Source organism: Euprymna scolopes, chromosome 39 (genome assembly GCF_053919585.1).
Source record: "Euprymna scolopes isolate OS-2025 chromosome 39, ASM5391958v1, whole genome shotgun sequence".
Classification (NCBI taxonomy): domain Eukaryota; kingdom Metazoa; phylum Mollusca; class Cephalopoda; order Sepiida; family Sepiolidae; genus Euprymna; species Euprymna scolopes.
This window is the reverse complement of record NC_136520.1, coordinates 68767847-68788347: the sequence shown is the minus strand read 5'-3', so window position 1 is coordinate 68788347 and position 20501 is coordinate 68767847. Positions and strand designations below refer to the sequence as shown.

At 32.2% G+C, this 20501-nt stretch overlaps 1 protein-coding gene and 1 pseudogene across 2 annotated transcripts in view; one reads left to right on the top strand and one right to left on the bottom strand.

The window, feature by feature from the left end:
* Window positions 1–20501, top strand: part of LOC145263834 (ras-related protein Ral-A-like) — a 206404-nt gene that overhangs the window by 100704 nt on the left and 85199 nt on the right. The gene's annotated exons all lie outside the window — the stretch shown is intronic.
* On the bottom strand, window positions 14997–15116 carry LOC145263968 (5S ribosomal RNA; annotated as a pseudogene).

The window sequence follows — 20501 nt, the reverse complement described above, 5'->3', positions numbered from 1 at the left end:
ATAATTCTCGCTTTCCTTATTTTGTCTTTTAGTCCTCCCAACATTCCATGAGCAATGTTTCTGACAAAGGCGGGAAAAATTGCTGTTTTCTGGGTCAGAATCTATTCAATCTAATACTGATTGTTGGTTAGTTTTTGACTTTTAAAAAATGTATTTTATCTCCTTACACCAAGTGGCTTCGTGCCTTGTCTGGCACAATTTCCATAAAAGAAAAATGCACATAATGTAAATGCCATTCACTTGAACCAAAATTTGATTTGTGTTGCATAAAATTATGATATAATAATGACTTTCAACATGGCCACAAAGTATAAACAACGATACCAAATTTATTTTAGCCACTAAATTATGACTATTCAGAAGTTTGGGACATTAGAAAAGTTTGCAGTATCTGCTATTGGTTCAGAATCCAATTTTCAATGTACGCCTAAAAAATACAGCCTTCAAACAAGTGAAAAATCCTTACAAATGTAATCTTGTGGTTAATAAAAATTACTGTATATACTCTTGTATAAATTGATCTTGTGTAAAAGTTGATATGCATTTTAAGACCAAGAATTATCATTTTAGGTATTATCTGTGTATAAGTCGACTGTAGATTTTAGACAAATTAAATGGTCCGTCTCGTGTCTCTTTCCTGCGCAGATAATTTCCTATCTGGTGATTATTTTTCTAAATTTTTTCTTGGCATCCGTGAGCACGAGCGATAATACATACATTTACGCAAGTGTGGTCTATTCAATTTTCATATATAGAACCAACCCCCCTGCACGCAGCAAATGCAAATGTTGTTAATCAGACATTTTCATCAATGACTTGCTGCAGATTCCAGGCGCAGTTACTGTTTTTAGACATACTTTATGTCACGTACCATGATAACGTAAACGCATACATTGCACGAGCCATAATATACCATAATGTGAACGCATGCGTTAGTGCCATTAAATGGTTTCATTAAATAGTTGTCATAGAATTGTTAAAACTTGTTGAACTTACGGGAAAACAACATATCGTAAATGCTACATTTTCTAACCTACTAAAAAAAAAAAAACTCATATCATCACCGAATACATCATATTGAACTTAGGCCTTTAGCCACGTCTAGAGAGTGAACATTGCAAGAGCTATTCCAATTATTATTAAACTTCCCACTGAAAAACTGTGCATGTGCTTACATGCTGGCAAACACACTGCAGTGAGGGTTCGGAAGGAGTGTAATTAATTACTAGGATTAACGGTACATACCAAGTGCATAAATAAAATGGCATTTTCTATGTTATGATCGAGCACCGAGTCCCTCTTTAACATTTCCAAAAATATTACCTGTGTATAAGTCGATCTCAAAAAGATAAAATCGTCTCCCAGAAATTCGACTTATACATAAGTGTATATATCATAATAATCATTATATTACTTGAAAATTGAACAAAATCTCATTACCTCTTTTGGGGGATGGGAACTAACATGCAAGCGGAACTTGGGCTGTTAATATAATATTTATTCATTTTAACAGTTAACACATTTCATTTTCATAATATGATTTATGTTTTGTTTTTTTTCTTTTAATAAAAATTTTAAAAATATCAGAATTGAACCATGTAAAACTAGACGAAAACACAATTCTGATAATGAAGCAAAAATTTAATTCACTAAAGTTTTTAACTAGAATTTTTTATACATAAAATACAACTTAAAACTTTGTAACAAACCCACCATATTGACGTGTGACTTTTTTTTTCTTTTTTCAAGATGGGACTGATTTGGTAAGCAGAGACAAACAATAGCATTTGTATTAAGTTAAAAAACACTAACATGAAAAAATAAATCACCCATCACTGAAAAGAGTGGCCTAACTTGAAGTAACCTGGACCCCCCCCCAAAAAAAAAAAAAAAAAACAAAAAACAAAAACAAAACAAAAAAAACTCATAACACAAGAGAAAGAATTGTATATTCACAAAGTGAAAAGATAATATTTTGTTTACTTCCAAATTTTTATCAAAATACCATCCCCAAACTAAACCAGTTATCACTGACATTTAACCATTCTTGCACAAGAGTCTGGTTTGTAATATATCTATTTATACAGAATAAAATGGAACATTGTTTATATCAAGGTTGTGGAGTCTGCAGGGAGACCTGCTTATCATGATGCAATTTTTCAATGAAAGATCAAACAAATCGTATTGTAAAAAGGCTGCACTCCTAATTGATTTACGCTTTATATATATATATTTTTACATAGGCATCACAAACTTGCAACATCTCTTCTGTGAGTTAGAGGTTGCAGGGAAGAGAAAAGGACATCTCCTATGAGGCTATGAACTCTATCAAGGCAGGACAAGTTCTTTATATATATATATATATATATATATATATATATATATATATATATATATATATATACACAATCCTGGTCAAAATCATAAGACCACTTAAGAAAGTAAGCGTTTATGCATATCATCGAATTTTTAATCAAACAAATTGTTAAAACCATTGCCAAAAGGGAAAATATGATGGAAAAAAATGAAATCTGCTTCATTCGAAACCTTAACCCTGATCCAATAATTATTTAAAAAAAAAAAAAAAAAAAAAAAAGTGCCCTTCACTACTAACAATACAGAAAACCATCACTGGCGACTTTTCTGAATTGCTGTGTTTCGTTTTTATAGACATTGTTACAGCATGTTTTTTTAAATTTTTTTTTTTTTATTTCATTAGTTATATTATACTGCAATGGGATCTTCTGAAAGCAAAAAAAAAAAAAAAAAAAAAACCCATTAATTAGTATATTTTTAATTTAAATTACAAAAATGTCTTCAAATACCTTACGCACCTTGTATATATATTTATAAATATAAGTTAAATTTATAGAAATAAAAATGAAAGTATGGAATTTCAATTACACCCCTCCCCCTCTAAAAGAAAAAAAGAAGCAAACCCAATTTTACAGTTAGCAAAATTAGAGCTTATCTCTATAATATTTTTTAAATTCATTAAAAAAAAAATTTAAACTGCAATCCTTTTGGAAGACTTTTGATTGATTATTTTTGTGTTTAGCATTTTATAGACATGTTAGCAAGCCACCCAGCATTACCCGGTCGTAAAATATGCATAAATATTATCTTTTAATTAATACAGAATTCTTATTCATTATAAACAGAAATAATGTATGTATTAAATGTTCCTAAAAAAATAAATAAATAAAAATGAAGTAAAAAGAAAAAAAAATGGAAAGAAACTGAGACACGTGTATGAGAGTATTGTTTTTTCTAAACAATTCATTTCTTGTAAGAAAAAAAAAATACTTGAGCTGAGATCGAAACCAAAACCTAAAGACAGTAAGTCAAGTACGATAAACGATAAACCAGTTTGACATGATCTACAATTAGTTTTCTAAACCTACTTATTCTTAACATGAAGCTGTCATGTTTTCCAACCGCGCGTGTGCACTTGTGAAACAGTTGACAGATAAAAATCTGACGCCTCCCACGTACCAATTTTTCAATTTTAACCACTTAGCAGCTCTTTTTCCAGATGAAAACTGATTAAAAAAGTTTTCCACTTGTCTGAATTCCCTATATAACAAATTTCATGTCTGTAGATCAAACATTTGTTGAGTATATAGGTTGAGAAGTGTCCACTCAAAAACACACACACACACACATTCTCATATATACACACGTGTATGTTGCCCGGGGAAAATAATTTCGGAAGGAAATAATTTGTATTTATGCTAAGCTGTAGCATTACGGTCGTACTTCGAAAAATGATAACACTTCAATTTAAAAAAAATAAAACGACAGCTTTGTGGGGTTTTATACTAACTTAATTCATGTTTGCTATGCAAATATTTTGGAATAAAGATCATCTTTAGGCAACAAATAGCTGAGTGTAATTTCAAAGCATGGGGATTATTGTACATCAAATTTTAATAGTAAGTTGATCTAAAAACAAATTAAAATAAATTGAACATTAAGATAAAATTGTAACGCAGTCTCTGGCTCCGTCATTTGAATGACCAAACCAGGATATGTATGCATAATAACGAGTCATGTGCCGACTGTAGGAAAAAAGGGCTTGAATGTAACATCAGCATTTAACTTGTGTGATGGCATGCAATGTAAAATATATATGTATGATAAAGATCAAAAGAAAAGAAAAAGGAAAAAATGTGTGACGAGTTAGAAGGTATGCTTGGAAGCATGCGAAACTCCCCCCCCCTCTCTGAAAGTGAGCCGACTGACCTGTAGTCCCACAGAGAATTGCTGCAGCACAACAGCTGATTGTACCTATTTACTATGCCTCCCCACGGGACAGAGTTAGACACCAGGGTCGTTTTTTAACGTGGAGAAAAGGTACAAAAATAAAAATTGTCTCGGTCGTGAAGGATTTCTCCTCCACCGAAAGAGAACAAGAAATAGAAGTGCAGCATCTGAAGAACAGATACTACACTTTGATCTTGTCCCGAAGGCAGCTGATTGTAGCTAAAAACAAAATACTGCTATCTGACCGGGAAAAAGAAAGAACATATTGTGTCGTGTTGGAAATACATGTCGGCGACTTGCATGTGAAATCAAACAGAATAACTTTCTTTCACCTAACAAAAATTTGTCAAAATTTTATTTTCTTTGCAAGTCTCTAAATACAACACTTCATCCATTTTTAAAATGTTTTCAATGTTGCAAAATCTTTTCTTTTTTTTTTTCTTTTTTTTTTTAAATTTTATTTGCATTTATTTTTCTACTTTTTAAGTCAAGGTTTTTGATTATACATTTTGAAGATTATTATTAAAAAAAAAAAAAACATTAAAAAAAAACAACTTAATCATTTAATTTTTTTTTTTTTTTTTTTTTTTTTTTTTAGTTTTCAATATGACAAAAGAATTAACATGTTTGACATTTTAGCCTAAAAATGAGTTTTTCATAATTTTTTTTTAACCATCTAAATTTTCAAATATGCCCAATTCATTTGAGGAAGCTATTTGTTCTATGCATAGTTAGAATATCAGTTGGAGAATAAGAATTGACTGCGGACCATCTATTTGTAGTCGAATGTATTTGTATTGCTAATGGAGATTTGGTATCTGTCTGAAATGAAAATTATGATTTTCTATTAATTTCAAACTTCAAGAATCCATCGAATAACGAAGTGAATAAGATCACACTCACATAAAGTATTGAGAAGACTATTTGTGCCATATGTTCTTGGAATATAAATTGCAGAATCATCTATTTGTAGTTGTTACAATATAAACATGTTCTAATAAGTTTCTATTTATTTGCCTCCCCACGAGGGCACAGGTAGACACAAGGTCGGTTTTTAATGTGGGGAAAATTCAGCTTCCCAAAAAAAGGAGGCAGTCTGGATAAGAACAAAAATAAAAAATTGTCTCTGTCATAAAGGATTTCTCCCCCACTGACTGACGACAGAAAAGGTGAAATGTAGTATCAGAACAGATAACACACTGTGATCAATGTCAAAATTCCAAACTGACTATAGATAATCTGTTTTGATCTTTACAGCCTTTTTTCCACAGATGAGATGTTGCTAGTCTCTCTACTCTATCGTTATTTCTATGGAAGGTGCTCAACTGAGCTCAAATGTTTCCGCCTTGTACGATATTTACAGCAAGAACTTGTCTTGCTACAGCAAAGAAAAAACATTGCATTCTTCCTAGCATCAGACAAAAATTTTTCACAAATAAAGCTTTTTATGCAAGGGCTTTCTATCTGTGGGGCGCATTGCCATGGGACTGCTTCCCCCCGTAAAATACAACAATGAATGTCAATAGATTCTTATATAGCACCGCCTCCAGAAATATTTGAACTTAGTTTAAATGATCATTCCATCTTAACTTTTATCCTTGAGTGGCGTCTGGCCTTAATAAGTAGTGATCATCATTTAGAGAAAAACAAAATCCTTTCACTATTATCATTAGCGCAAAAGAGTTTTCCGTTTCAGAAATGGTTTTATGAAAGAACCGACTTTATTTTACTTTTTTGTTATCACATCTAAGACTAGCTGTCAATGGGATCTCTCCTTTAGGATTGTCTTATCTATATACTAGCAGGGGTACCCGGCGTTGCGCAGGTCCAATAAAAAAAAAAAAAACAGAAAATGATGTTGCTTGGCTACAATTGTTTTTTGTTTTCTTTTTTACATTTTCACCCCAAACAAGGCACGTTGCCACTTTGATGTAGGGGGCTACTATCAGGGACATAAGCTACAGGGGTACTATGTAGGGAGTTGGGCAGCAAGATGTCAGTTCACATTACACTTGAACTTCTGCATGTCAGTACAGTTGGGGAAGCACAGATCCGGAAGCGAATTCCAAAGTCTAGCGGTTCTGGGGAAGAAACTACTGGAGTAGAAGGCTCTTTTACATCTAGGAATCTCTACTGTGAAGGGATGGGATTTAGCTGCTTGTTGGGTTTGTCGGGGGTATTTACGTTGAGGGGGTACAAATGCTTGCAGTTCGTCAGAACATTCATCGTTAAAGTACTTGTAGAACAAGCAGAGGGATGCAACATCTGTCGATGGGACAGAGGCTGAAGTTTAGATGACAGTTCAGGACCTATCAGATTGGTGACTCTCTTTTGAACCTTGCCTAGGAGCGAGAGACTAGTAGCAGATGCACCAGCCAAAATATGACAACAGTACTCCATTGTTAAATGATTTGTTTTAATTTAATTATTTTTACTGTGCAATAATTCATATCAATTTGGAAACAAAAATCCACTGATGTCGGCCCAGTGCTGTGAATTAAGAATAGGGGCATGTGAGCAAGGAAAAACTGTATTAAGGGGTTACGATTTAAAATAAAAATAAGTAAAGATGAAAATATTTGTAATTTACGTAAGTAATGATTATGCATTTAATAGTAATCTGATTTTTAAATCAAAAATGGTTTTTGTTTTAATTTAATTAACCGTTGATAAAAAAATTGCCAAATAAATAATACAAAGTACAAAATGGAAAATATAAAATCTTTCAACCCTGTTTAATTGCAAATGCTAACCGAAATAAGTTTTCAAAAATGTTAGAAATAAAAACAAAATGTCTGCTGTAAGGTGGGTGCGAACACAAAAGCTAATAGTTATGAGACAAGCTTCTAACCCATTCGGTTATAGCGATGGTCATACCAGGATGTTGCAAATTTATGGATTTAATGTATCCGAGAGGTGAGTGGTTTATGCATGTGCAGATATTGAAATTGTTTACAAAGAGACGATTTTACATGACCCATCCGCATCAGATTTGGCGGTCTTTCAGGTAGAAAAAAATGAATATTTTATTCTAAATTTCACATTATGTGTCAGTTCCGGTTCTTTAAGACAGTACCAAAGTCATTCTTATTCGAATTGGATTTCAAAAGTTTTAGCAAGACATACAAACAAACATACATACAGACATTTTCCCTTTATATAATAGATGTATATCATTGGTTATCATTCCCAAACCAGAAAAAGTATTAAATAGTTCTTTGAAGGACATACATTTGTCTCTGATGAGTTGTTTAGTGGTCTTCCGCTATTCAAAGAAACACAGTTAAGATGTACTTCATTAAACAAAATAAAAACTTAGTGTGAATTAAATACATCTTCTGGTTTTGGAATGATAACCAATGGTACACATGCTCTGAAGGTGAAAATTAACTTTCATTGAGCTTAATATTTGTTACAATTCAAAATACCATTTATAGAATATATATCTCAATAGTATATATATTTTCTTATAAGAAAATATCTATATATACTAGCAAGCTGCCCGGCATTGCCCTGTTGTAAAATACACTAAAATATATTTTAATTTATGCAGATTTTGTATTTATTATTATTATTATGGGCACAGTTCTTTATTAATTATTATATTGTACCCAATCAGTGCTTTATATTGCGAGTGAAACAGTCGCATTTGCGAGTGATTTTTCAAAATGGCGACTAGAAATAATGGAACACTTATCTTTTGGCGATTATATTTTTTTTCACTGACACTCTTGCAAAGCTCACTACTGAGTGAAAAATATCTTTTCAACTACTCTTTTAATAAAACGAGCAAAGTCAAATTATTTAAACAATAAAAGGTTTAACAAAACAATATACTTTTTTTAACAAAGGCTGGTAAAAAAACATCTGTTTATACTTTCAAGTATCAACATAAAATTCGGTTTATATTTAGAATTACACTTATCCAAAAAAATTTTATGATGTATGTAATCGCCACAGAACGAAGATGCCATATTCTAAAAATCATGAGTTTGGCTAGTGATTTTTTTATTTGGCTAGTAAACGAAAATATTTAGTTGTCAAAGGTCAACTAAAGATAAATTTGTTCATAGAGCCCTGATAATATATGATAGTGAATTCAAACATTAAAAAAACGACTTTGGTGTCATCAGCTAGAATTAAAATCAAAACTTAACTTTCCAGCATTATTTGCTACCATCTGAATTAAGACGACATGTATATCAAAGTTTTACAAATTAACCAACTTAAACGTATAAATATTATATTTGTGCATGCATGGATGATACATATTAAGTCAATTTAAGTTTGCCAGGTTCCAATTTTGGCCCCCATAGCTATTTTTTCCGGATAGAAGCAAAATAGATTTTTTTTTTCCAGAGATCCGAATAGCCCATATATAAAGTTTCAAGTCTGCAGATGAAAAATTTACAGACAAATTATTAGAGACCATGCTGCACACATATGGAGACAAGGACTCGTATATAAAATCTGTTTAACAGTCAGAGGAATGAAAATTAATAGGCTTCAAATGCATATGTCGGTGGTTAATTCATGGTCTGTTTTGACCAAATTACAACTTTACATAACGGAAGATATTGTGTGTGTGTGTATATATATATATATATATATATATATATATATATATATATATTTATATATTGAATGCAACGGAGATACTTTGCTTTACGATTCTTTTTTTTAATTTTTCCATTTTCCGTATAATCTTTTTTGTATCAAAATCAAAAATATTAATAAAAGTTCCATAGTTGTTGTCACAAGCGTTTTCGGGACGTCCACGAATCATCATCAGGTGTTGAAGTACAAGTCCGAAGGAGCGGAAATGAGAATTAAAAGTGAAAACTAAAATATACAGTAAACGGCGAGAAGTTAAAATATATGGAGTCGATGAAAAGTCGATTAAAAATTTGAGTATTAAAATCAGCAGGTTTGTGGACGCCGTTAACAAAATCCGTCCAATACACACTACACAAGACATTTTAGAATATATATATCTAAACAAAAAATAGAGCTCTCGTATAATTACTACATAACTACCAGAATAATAGGCAAAAATCAGTTGGGTTCAAGTGCGCATGTCAGTGGTGCATTAATTGCCTGTGTATCACTACGCCAGCCAAATTACAGCAGCTCGACAGAATGCAAGATATTGCACGCACATATAAAAAAAAAAATACATCTCTCATACATATGCTACATAACAGAATAAAAACCTAGACATATTTGAAGATTTGACTGACCTTTCTTATAATTTACTACGGAGGCAAATGGATGCGGGTGTGCCTTTCTTAAAGTGAAAGGATTGCATATCTGTACATATAAGCTTGCTCATTGTAGAGTACGTCTTACAGGATATTAGGTGACGTTACCTATTAAAATACTTTAGCAGATGTTTGGGAAAGTGTCAAGTTTTATCTCTGCTTATCTGCATTTAAACTCTGCAGGTTTACAACTATTTATGGAAAATAAGCATTCGACTATGAAAGAAGTTTGGTAACTCTTTTAGTTCTCAGTATTTATTATCAAACTAAGAAAAAAGTAAAGTGGTCACCTTAGTTAAAGGCAACTTGATAGTGCATCTGCCACTAGTCTCTTGCTCCTAGACAGGGTTAAAAAAAAGAAGAGAAATCAACCTAATAGGTCTCGCATGGTTGGCCAAACCCCAACCTTTTGTCCTATCACCATAATGTGCCTGTTTTACAAGTATTTTAATGGAAAGTGCTCTGATGAACTTAAAGCACGAGTACGCCTTCGAAGTAAATACCCCCGACAAGAAGCAAAATCCCACCTCTACACTGTAAAGATCCCTAGATGCATTAAGGCCTTCTACTCAAATAGCTTCTTTCAAACTACTAGACTTTGGAATTCCCTAGCAGACCCCTGCTTCTCTAACTGACATGCAGAAGTTCAAGTGTAATGTGACCAAACATCTTGCTGGCCAACTCCTTACATAGTACCTATTTACTATGCCTCCCCGCAGGACCGAGTTAGACACCAGGGTCGTTTTTTAATGTGGAGAAAAGGTACAAAAATAAAAAAATTGTCTCAGTCGTGAAGGACTGATCCTCCACCGAAAAAGAGAAAGAAAAAAATGAAGTGCAGCATCTGAAGAACATATACTACACTTTGATCTTGACCAAAAAGGCCAAGTTCTCTGCAAATTTGGTCTCAAATAGTAATTCCTTATGACTTAGTGGCACTGTGCTTTGTTTGGGGTGAATTAAATTTGGTATTGTACACGGGGGGGGGGGTCTGCAAGTGCAGCAAGCCATGCAAAAAGGTAAGATATTGTATATAGATATATGTTGTCTTTTTGCATATTTGTCCAAGGATATGTTAGGTATCATGACAATCTTCTCTGGCAGGTTGTTCCAGGGAGCAGAAACTAGGATAGAATTTATGCTTTTTTTTTTTTTTTTGTCTGTGGAGAGGAAAGCGATAATGTTACATCTTCTGTGACTAACTGCAGAGACCACAACTAGGTTTTTGAGTAAAAATGAAAAAATAAGTTTACCTGATAATGATGCTATATGCCACAATCGGATCCTTTTCTTTACCTTTGATCTTCGTATGAGTTGATATCTCAAGTTCTGAATGCGGCTCCTTAAATTTTAAAAGGTCTGTTCCGACTCTGATTCAATAAGTTTCTTGAGTTCATCCATGAAGAAAATGTCATATATATATACTAGCAGGCTGCCTGCACGTAAAATATGCTTAAATATAATATTTTAATTTATCCAGATTTCACATTATAGAGTCAACACTATTGATTATTATATTGTACCTAATATATTGTAGTGATTTCAAGTTATAAAACTTGTGCCACCAGCTAGAATCGAAACCAAAACCTATACCTCTCCAGCCTTATCCGTTACCATTTGACCTATATCCATACACATACAAAAATTGTAAAAAATAATGCTGTTTAATTTATAAATGTATATTTGTACATGTGTACAAGTTAACTTATACCTTATTTGTACATGTGCCAAGTTAATTTATGCCTGCCAAGTGCCAATTTTTTAAATTTTGACCGTAGTAGCCATTTTTACTGTCTAAAAGACCAAATTGAATGTTTTACAAGTCTAAATCTTTTATGTATAAAGTTTTCAGTCTGTAGACCAAAAATTGACAAAAGTTTGGTAGAAAACGTTATTCAAATAGTCGTGTATATATGTGTGTGTGTGTGTGCACAGTTCCTACCTACATATTTTGATTTTTCTAGTTTTATTAGTTTTTCTTTCTAATAAGAACTGGTTGATGTAACTGTCATATTCACTTCTGATTGGAGTATATTCAGATCTGTCCAGATCCATCATCAGATATTCTTAAATGCCTTTTAAAAGTAACATAAAACCTATTAATATTTTGTGATTTACCAGAAGAAAAAAAAAAAAAAAAATACCGCTATAAACATTTTAAAATCTTTACTGGTAAAGTACTTCCAAGTCCATCATGTATCAACTGGTATATCCCTAATGGATCTGGAAGTATTTTGGTCCAAAGAGACCATTGGAGTTATATCGACCGGTTCTTATAAGAAATAGTGTTGGGACAATTAATCGGGGAATCAGAATAATTGGAACTTTTAGAGGTATCGGAATCAGAAGAATTCATACTATTTTCCCCGATGCCAACTTTTAATTTTTTTTTTTTTTTTTTATTTGATTTTATTTAAAACAAAATCTTCCACTGCTGGTAATAATGATAAAATAAATAATTATTGATTTGAAATTACCAGTAAGACTAAAATCTATAGATCATCCTCCACGCAAGTCTATGTTTGAGAAAATATCTGCACATTCAACATGTGTTTTTACGGCAATCGAAAATAACAACTCTATTGTTAAATATTTAGAAATTTAGAAAGAATCGGAATCGGGAATTAATATTGGAATCGTCCCATCACTAATAAGAAACTGGAAACGAGCAGAACCAAAATTAGTAGGCAGGAATTTTCTATAGTATTTAATGAAACATGTTTAAAGGAAAGAAGGCTGCCTAGATATAACGCGTGTGTATATGTTCCAAAAGAAGCTGACGGATTTTAAATTTGAATTCAATCGAAAATACCACTTTATGATAAATATATGCTCTTCGGTGATGTAACGATTCATGATGACTTGGGTAGGATTACTGTAGATCAGGGGTGGGCAAACTATGTCCCACGAGCCGCATGCGTCCCGTCAAATGAATTCATGTGGCTCTCCAAGTACTAAATAAAAGGATTTTATATTCAGTAATGTGAAAATTAATTGCATTTTTTCTTTGAAATCCTTTTATTTTGTCTATTTTAGATATCAATTATATTGGAAAATGTACTAAGCGGCCCAGTAAAATTTGAATTTTTTTAATGTGGCCCTTGCACTAGAAAGTTTGCTCATTCCTGCTCTAGATGTTCTGAAAAAATAAAATGAAAATATTAAGAATCAAGGAAGTTATGAATTTTTTATCTGTCAGCTTTTTTTTAGGACACACACACAGATATCTATATATATATAGAGAGAGAGAGAGAATTGCTACTGGACCTAAGTAGTGACAATTTAGAAGAGGTGTGGTTGGGATTGCACTACACTTGCCTCACAACTACACACACAGCTACATTTATAGGGGTGTCCATTGTCTCTTGAAACTGAACGGAGGCATCGTTATATATTTATTAGTAATAAAGCAATATTATGGCTGAAATCAACATGTGAAAGCTTTTACTTTAGAACTTAGTGGGAAATTGTTTGCTGAACTAAATTAAATGTTCATTTGACATGTAGATACCATTTGCCGGTGTTGCTATTCACATGTTAAATGAAGAAAGTGAGAATGTGTGTGTGTGAGAGGACAATTCTCAACCTAAATACTCAACGGATTTTTGATTTACAGACTTGAAATTTAGTGTATAGGGTATTCAGACACGTGGAAAACTTAATTGGTTTGCATCAGGAAAAAAGGGCTGCTAAGAGTCATACTTGGAGAGGTCATCAGATTTTTATGTTCGTCAACTGTTTCATGACTGCACATGAGCAAATCATTCACCTGACAGTTTCCTTATGTTAAGAATAAGTAGGTTTTTGATCTCAGCTCGTGTTTTTTTTTTTTTTTTTTTTTTCACTTCCAAGAAGTGAACTGTTTAGAAAAAAAACAATACTTGCATTTACATGTCTCAGTTTCTTTTCGTTTTTTTTAACTTCATTTTTATTTTTAAAGGAAATTAATATTACGTTTCATACCGGGCAATGCCGGATACATCTGCTAGTAATGTGTGTGTGTGTGTGTGTGTGGAGGTGTAAGGCGACCAGATATTTTTCTTGACACTCTGGTCAATGTCGACATTTATTTTTTTTAATTGGTTCAATAAAAATACCACCCATTATTTACTCTGTGATTCCATGAACACTTATTATTCAAAGAGATCACTTTAGTCCAGTGGTTCTCAACCTTTTTTTTACTCCTGGACCCCTTTCCCTTTTTATCTTGGTGGACCCCTTCATAACTATTGGTCGTAAGACAATCTTCTATTTTTCACTAATATAAATTTTGAGGTTTTAATAATCAAAGAAATATTATATAATTAAGCTTTAGTTTTAAACTAGCGGGGGTACCCGGCGTTGCCCGAGTGTTTGTTTCCGGGACGGGGGGGGGGGAGTTTTAAAAAATGTTATGGTAGGTAAGTAGGAAGGATCAAACCCGGAGTCATGAGTAAAAGTAGGAAAATAAAGTGAAAAAAAAAAAAAAAAAAAACCTGCAACGTTAACAGTTTGACCACCAAGAAAAGTCCATTTCAGTTGTTTAGGAAAAAAAAAAAAAAAAAAAAAAAAATGACTACGGTAGGTCGGCGCGAACGTGAAAATATAATGTGAATTGTCCAGCACGCTAACCACTACGCCACAGAGCACTGCAGCTTAGTTTAGTGATTTTAAATAACTTCACATGAAAGAACTACGAAGCCAAACCGGTGTTCTCTTCTCAACTGTTCCTTGTGAACGATCCCCAAACGGTGTTGTGGTGGCAGGAGGAGGAGGAGGAATTTATTAGAGAGAAAATATTTTACCACTTCCATTGATCTTAACCGATTTTGGCCGTGACTTCTCAGCAGAAAAAGTATAGAAATCTAAGATTATCGAGGAATTTGAGAAATAATAAGCCTATAACACACCTCAGATATTGTTCTGCCGTTTGTGCATATTATATTTGCATGAAATATCTTGATTTTTAATCCTATTAATGTCAAAATCAGACGGGAAAAAATTAGTTCATTTTATTTATATAGAGAAGATGAAAACTAATTTAATGCAAATAAAGTATTCTACAACAACTATAATAATTATGATAATAAGTTTTATGTGGACCCCAGAAATATTCAATGGGCCCCGGTTGAGAACCCCTGCTCTAGTCCAACAACAGCTTTCAACCCTGCAATCATACTGTGAATGCACACCATCATGAACATAGACTCTACCACATAGAAACGTACAACCATATACATATACACACGTACACACATGAAACAAATAAATAGACACCCTACAAAAATAATTCATGGATTTTTAAAGATGGTTTCTTTGCTGACAGCCATAACATGTGTGCAGTCAGCACCAACCCTATTCAGGGTTTAACCGGGGTTCCTCCGAAGGAGGAAGTTTCATGGGAGTATGAAATTCACAAGTGGTCCCCAGTCACATGTATATCCCCGTTAGGTTTTTGCAACTTTTTGCAGGGAGGTGTCGACGTCCTCCTACATACAGCACCTGGACTTCCCAAATTGGTCACCCATTTTAGTAATGACCAGGCTCAACGTTGCTTAACTTCGGTGATCTGACGGGGAACCGGTGTGTCAACGTGATTATGCCATAACATGGAGCCATACATACATGATTATGCCGTAACATACAGCCATAACATGGAGCCATACAAAGCAGTAATAAGTTTGTAACATCAAATAGTTTATGCCAGTTGACATATCAATATATCATCATATATAACCCTTTCATGATTTCTTTTTACAGACCTACTAATACCAGATCTAACTTGTTCTTAAATCACTGTGCCTTCAAGTCGAGCTGACTTCTGTAATGACTAATAATGGAGGCAAAGCGTATTCCTCAGTATCCCGGATTCTCACATCAACAAATTTAATTGGTCAAATTAAAATTTATAACTTCTATTTGTGGTTGTTGAACAATAGTATGTACGAGAAGGCTAAGTATGACATGGACCAAACAAACAAAGAGGCATTAGAATTCTCAGTCGCAGGAGTCCTATTATAGGTTATACTGGAAAGCCTTCTACTTTGAAAGTTTTTTTTCCTTGGACAGTTAAACTTTGGAATTCCATTCCTGTTATCTGCTTCCCTGACTGTACTGACATGCAAAAGTTGAAGATTAATGTAAACCGACATCTTGCTCATCTCCTCTAAACATGATCATAAATAGTAGCCCCTTACGTCCAAGTGGCAATATGCCTTGTTTGGAATGAACATGAGTTTTCTTTTTGTTTTTTGTTTTTTAAGGTTAATCTGAAGAGAAATACAAAAAAATTGCACTTAAAGGGATAGTTAGAATCTTAAAAAGATCTCTCGGTTGGAATGTCTGACATCCAGTAGGATGCCCCATCCCTAGCTAGAACAAAAAAAAAATGGGGGGGGGCTAATCAATGTCAAATCGCTGCAAATTTCGGTATTCCATTTTCACTATTAACCAAAGTTGCTCTGCTATCTAGCTCTGCATTGCTTTGTTCGGATCTTGTCGCATCTTTTTTTTTTATTTTACAACTTCTCCATGAATTCCATTGTGCAGACAATCAAAATTCCTGCTATGTTACTTTTCATTAACTATTGCTTCCACAGTGGTCGAAATTCTCCAGTTTCCATCTCATGCAAGTATCACTAAGCTGGAGCTAGAATTTGTTAATCCGATGTGAATCATAATGCAACTCGATCTTTTCCAATATTCTAGTGCTTTTTGGTCGTCCATGGTCTCCTGCTCTCAAACCCATGAATAGTACAAGAAACAGCAATCAGTTGCATTTTACTACTATTAAATATTTTAAATGCATTCATCAATCATCCTGCTGTACAAGACTATAGCAGTTCTGATGGTTGCTATAGCAATTGGGTCGACTTTCAGAAGACAATACTTTAATTTCTTTTTTTTTTTTTTTTGTTTGTTTCAACTACAACATTTAAATTCTATCAGTTTCCAGCCATTAGAGAGAATAAGTTGCAATGTATGAGGCCATATATTAAAACACAAACTGGATACATTTTTATATTTTATTAATTTCTTGAAATCTGGAACTTGTTTTTGCACAGCATTTGCTTACTTTTCTAATTAAACACTGATCTTACAAATAATACATAACTTTTTCTTTTTTTACAACTGTTATCCTATGCAATAGTACCTTCCTTCGAGTGTTTGTGTATAGGCACTACTTTTAACCTCACCCTACCCCCACTAGAAACACAAAAACGTCTCCAAGTTTGCGTGTTGATACAGTGCCGTTTATTCTTAGTTATGAAATACAAACTTTTTAAGTGTTTATTATTTATAAATTTATTAATTAAAAAACTCTAGTTATTTTTTTTTTTTTATTTATTAAAACACTTATATAGAATTTAAGAATAAGAGTAGGTTTTTCTTGGTTTCCTCAATTTTACTGAGCACAAGTTCCTTTGTGTGTGTAATATGTATGTGTGTGTATATTAGCATTTCGATGATTAATCGGAATCGGCGATAAATAAAAAAGAAAAAAAAATCGAACTTTTTGGAGTATTAGAATCCAAAAACATTGTGCCTATTTTCCCGTTTATTTTTTTTTGTTTTTTGTTTGTTTAAAACTTAATTTTCCATTGCTGGTATTTAAAAAAATAAATATTTATTGATTTTAAACAATCAGTAAAACTAAACTTTATAGACCCCCCCCCCCTCTGAAGTTTATTTTTTACACTTGTGTAAATATATGAATACATTATATGGGTTTTGACGTTTATATAAAAAAAAAAAAAAAAAAAAAAACGGCTCTGTAGATAAATAGTTAGATTTTAAAAGAATGGGAAATTTAGGACAGAATCGGTAATTGTATCAGATTCGGGTTCAATGAAAGCTAATAACTGTTCCATGCATCTTATATAGCATCTGATTTGTTTGGACAACGAGTTTCGACTCTTTCAAGAATTAATATTTCTTGGCTAATTTTGACTGAATTATCTTTATAATAATTGGATTCACTGTTCTCATTTCTGTAGTTTATTGATCTATTGTTGGTCGAGATTCAGTGAATGGACAAAGAAAAATGTCTCCCACGATTTTTTGAGATGAGAGAGAAAAGTGGGGAGCACTTCTGAAAGGGAGGGGGTGATTACTGTTCAGACTGTGATAGTGCTAATTTGTAAACCGGCACCAATCTGAGCTCAAATCATTTTGTTTTAAATCTATTCATCTTTTTTTTCTCTTTTTTTTCAATATCTGTATCGATGTTTCTAACGTTAAATTCCTTAAAAAAAAAAAAATAATAATAAAGTAAAAAAAAAACAAACAAAAAAAAAACGGAAAGAAACTGAAACCTGTTCATATATTATATATTTTTTTTAAACAGTTCACTTCTTGTAAATATTAAAAAAAAAACAAATTCAAACCGAGATCGAAACCAAAACCTAAAGACAGATGTGTGCGTATAAAGTATGATAACGATTAGGCCAACTTGACTCAATCTTTTAAGTTATTTCAAACCTACTTATTCTTAACATAAGGAATCTGTCGTGTGAACCATTCATGCATGCACATTCGTGAAACGGTTGACAAACAGATAAAAATCCTGATGACTCTCCACATACCAATTTTTTCAATTTTAACTTCTTAGCATTTTTCCGGATGAAAACTGACGATAAAGTTTTCCACATGTCTGAATAACCTATATACCAAACTTCAAGTCTGTGGATCCAAACTCCGTTGAGTATATAGGTTGAGAAGTGTTCTTACACACGTTCTCACCTTTATAGATATATATAGATTAGGTTGATATTGTATTTGGAATTTGATTAGCATATTTTTTTTTCTTATGTTAACTGAAGAACTTGTTTTTACTGAGTCTGGGTTTATAACAAAGCAATATGTAAACGTCAGCAAAGGAGATCTTGAACTATCTGTGGGCAAATGTCAACATTGCTTCCTCTCTCAATACCCTCCCACACACACCTAATTTTATTTTCCTTACCCCCCCCTTCAATGTTGTTCCAATTTATTTGCTCTTTCAAACAAATTTTGTTCAATAATCGAGGTTTTGTGTCTGATCTTGATCTTCCTTTGTTAAAAATTTGAAAAAAAAATTTCCCAAAACAAAGTAAAAAAAATTATACATCTATCTATATAATTATAAAACTCAAATGACCTTGTAACGAGTGTTGTAACCCAATATCCGGTTTACGACTTTCGGTTGCGCATGCATACATAAACATAAACCCATGACAGCGTAAACAAATGGGTAAATCGCCATTGTAAAATGCTCTTATGGTTATCAATGGATTATAAAGTAGATTTATTTGTAAGAAAATTGCATTAAAATAACTTAAATGTAATACGGAAATGAACGATGTAAAAAAAAAAAAAAAAAAAAAAAGTATTAACAATTATTTATTTGGATAATTTAAATGCGAAAAAAAATTGGGACCCTGAAAACGTACACAGTAAAACAATACGTTTTATTGTCGCGTTGATTATTTATTTGTAATGCAAATTAAAAAAATATTTTCGGGGTTATTTATGTTGGTAGTGTAAACCCAAAAACATATTTTAGAAAAAGTTACATTTTATTTTTATTTTCTATTTAAAAAGCCATTCTTAACACGGGGAGAGTGTTTTTAATTATTCTGTACTTTCAACTAACAATTTCATTTAAAAAAAGATATCAAAATTTGAGTTTAACATTAAGTATTATGATATCTGCTCAGTGCACATTTTTATATAAGTATGGCAAACCACTTGTAATTCAATGGCTGTAATTTTTTTTTTTTTTAAATAAACAATTATAAAAAGAACGACTCATAGATATATATCTATATTCTTTTTTCATTTTAATATACTTTCATAGAAATGTTTGTCACAAAACACTATTTTCTTTACGTCACATGTGTCACACTCATACATTAATTCCATAGCTAATCCAACATACTGACCCAACGAGTCACGGGTAGTCTAGTATTATTTAATTGGAATTCATTATTGAGATGAATATTATTTATTAATTTATTTATTATGGACTATTATCTTCATTTTTAGTTGTTGTTTCACAGCATTTCGGCCAACTGTTCCTCTGGTCTTCAAGTGGTAAAATAATATATATACCATTCGGTACATACCCAACCATGGAAGATCATAAGGGCGATCACAATTGGATATATATATATATATATATATATATATATATATATATATATATATATATATATATATATAAATAAAAATTACAATTAAATTTATCAAAATGGTCCAAGATGATAAAACTAAAGTATATCATAAATATTAAAGAATTAATACTTATAAAGTAATCTCAACCAGATGTAAAAGCTCAATAAAACCAAATAGGAGATAGAGCTTATAATAAGAGCAAATAGTTAATAAAACATGTTTAAAATACGCTTTGGAAAGAAAACATTAAAAGTGGATAGTCCTTAATCCGCAGAGTTTCGAAGAAATACTTTCCTTCTCATCAGAGTAGGATTTAGCAAAATGCAGGATCGGATTTTGCATACAAAAGTATTTGATGAAACTGCACGTAAGTCAAAGATCTTACTTGATAACAAAAAGTGAAGCAGAGGGAATAGGGTGAAGAAAAAAGTGATTTCACGTGAATGGATAGTCTGGCGAAAGGTAAAGTATCCAATGACGGTAAAATCCAAAAATGCAAATCCAAGAAAGTTGGTTAAATTTCCATTCGCACAGGCAAGGAAAGTATTTCTTCGAAACTCCACAGATTAAGGACTATCCACTTATTTAGTGTTTCCTTTTCAAATTAAATGTTTTTAACTCTTTTTCAAAGTGCTTTTTAACACGTTTTATTAACTATTTGCTCTTATTTATTTATTTCCATTAGGGAGTGAGAATTTTCAAGAATCCTACCCTCTTTATCAATCATGAAATGCCAAAATACACTAGTGATTCCTCCATTATTTTGAAATGCATAAAAGTTTCAACTTATTTATTTTTTTATTTAGAAAAAAAAAAAAAAAAAGCCGTACTCGAGGACCT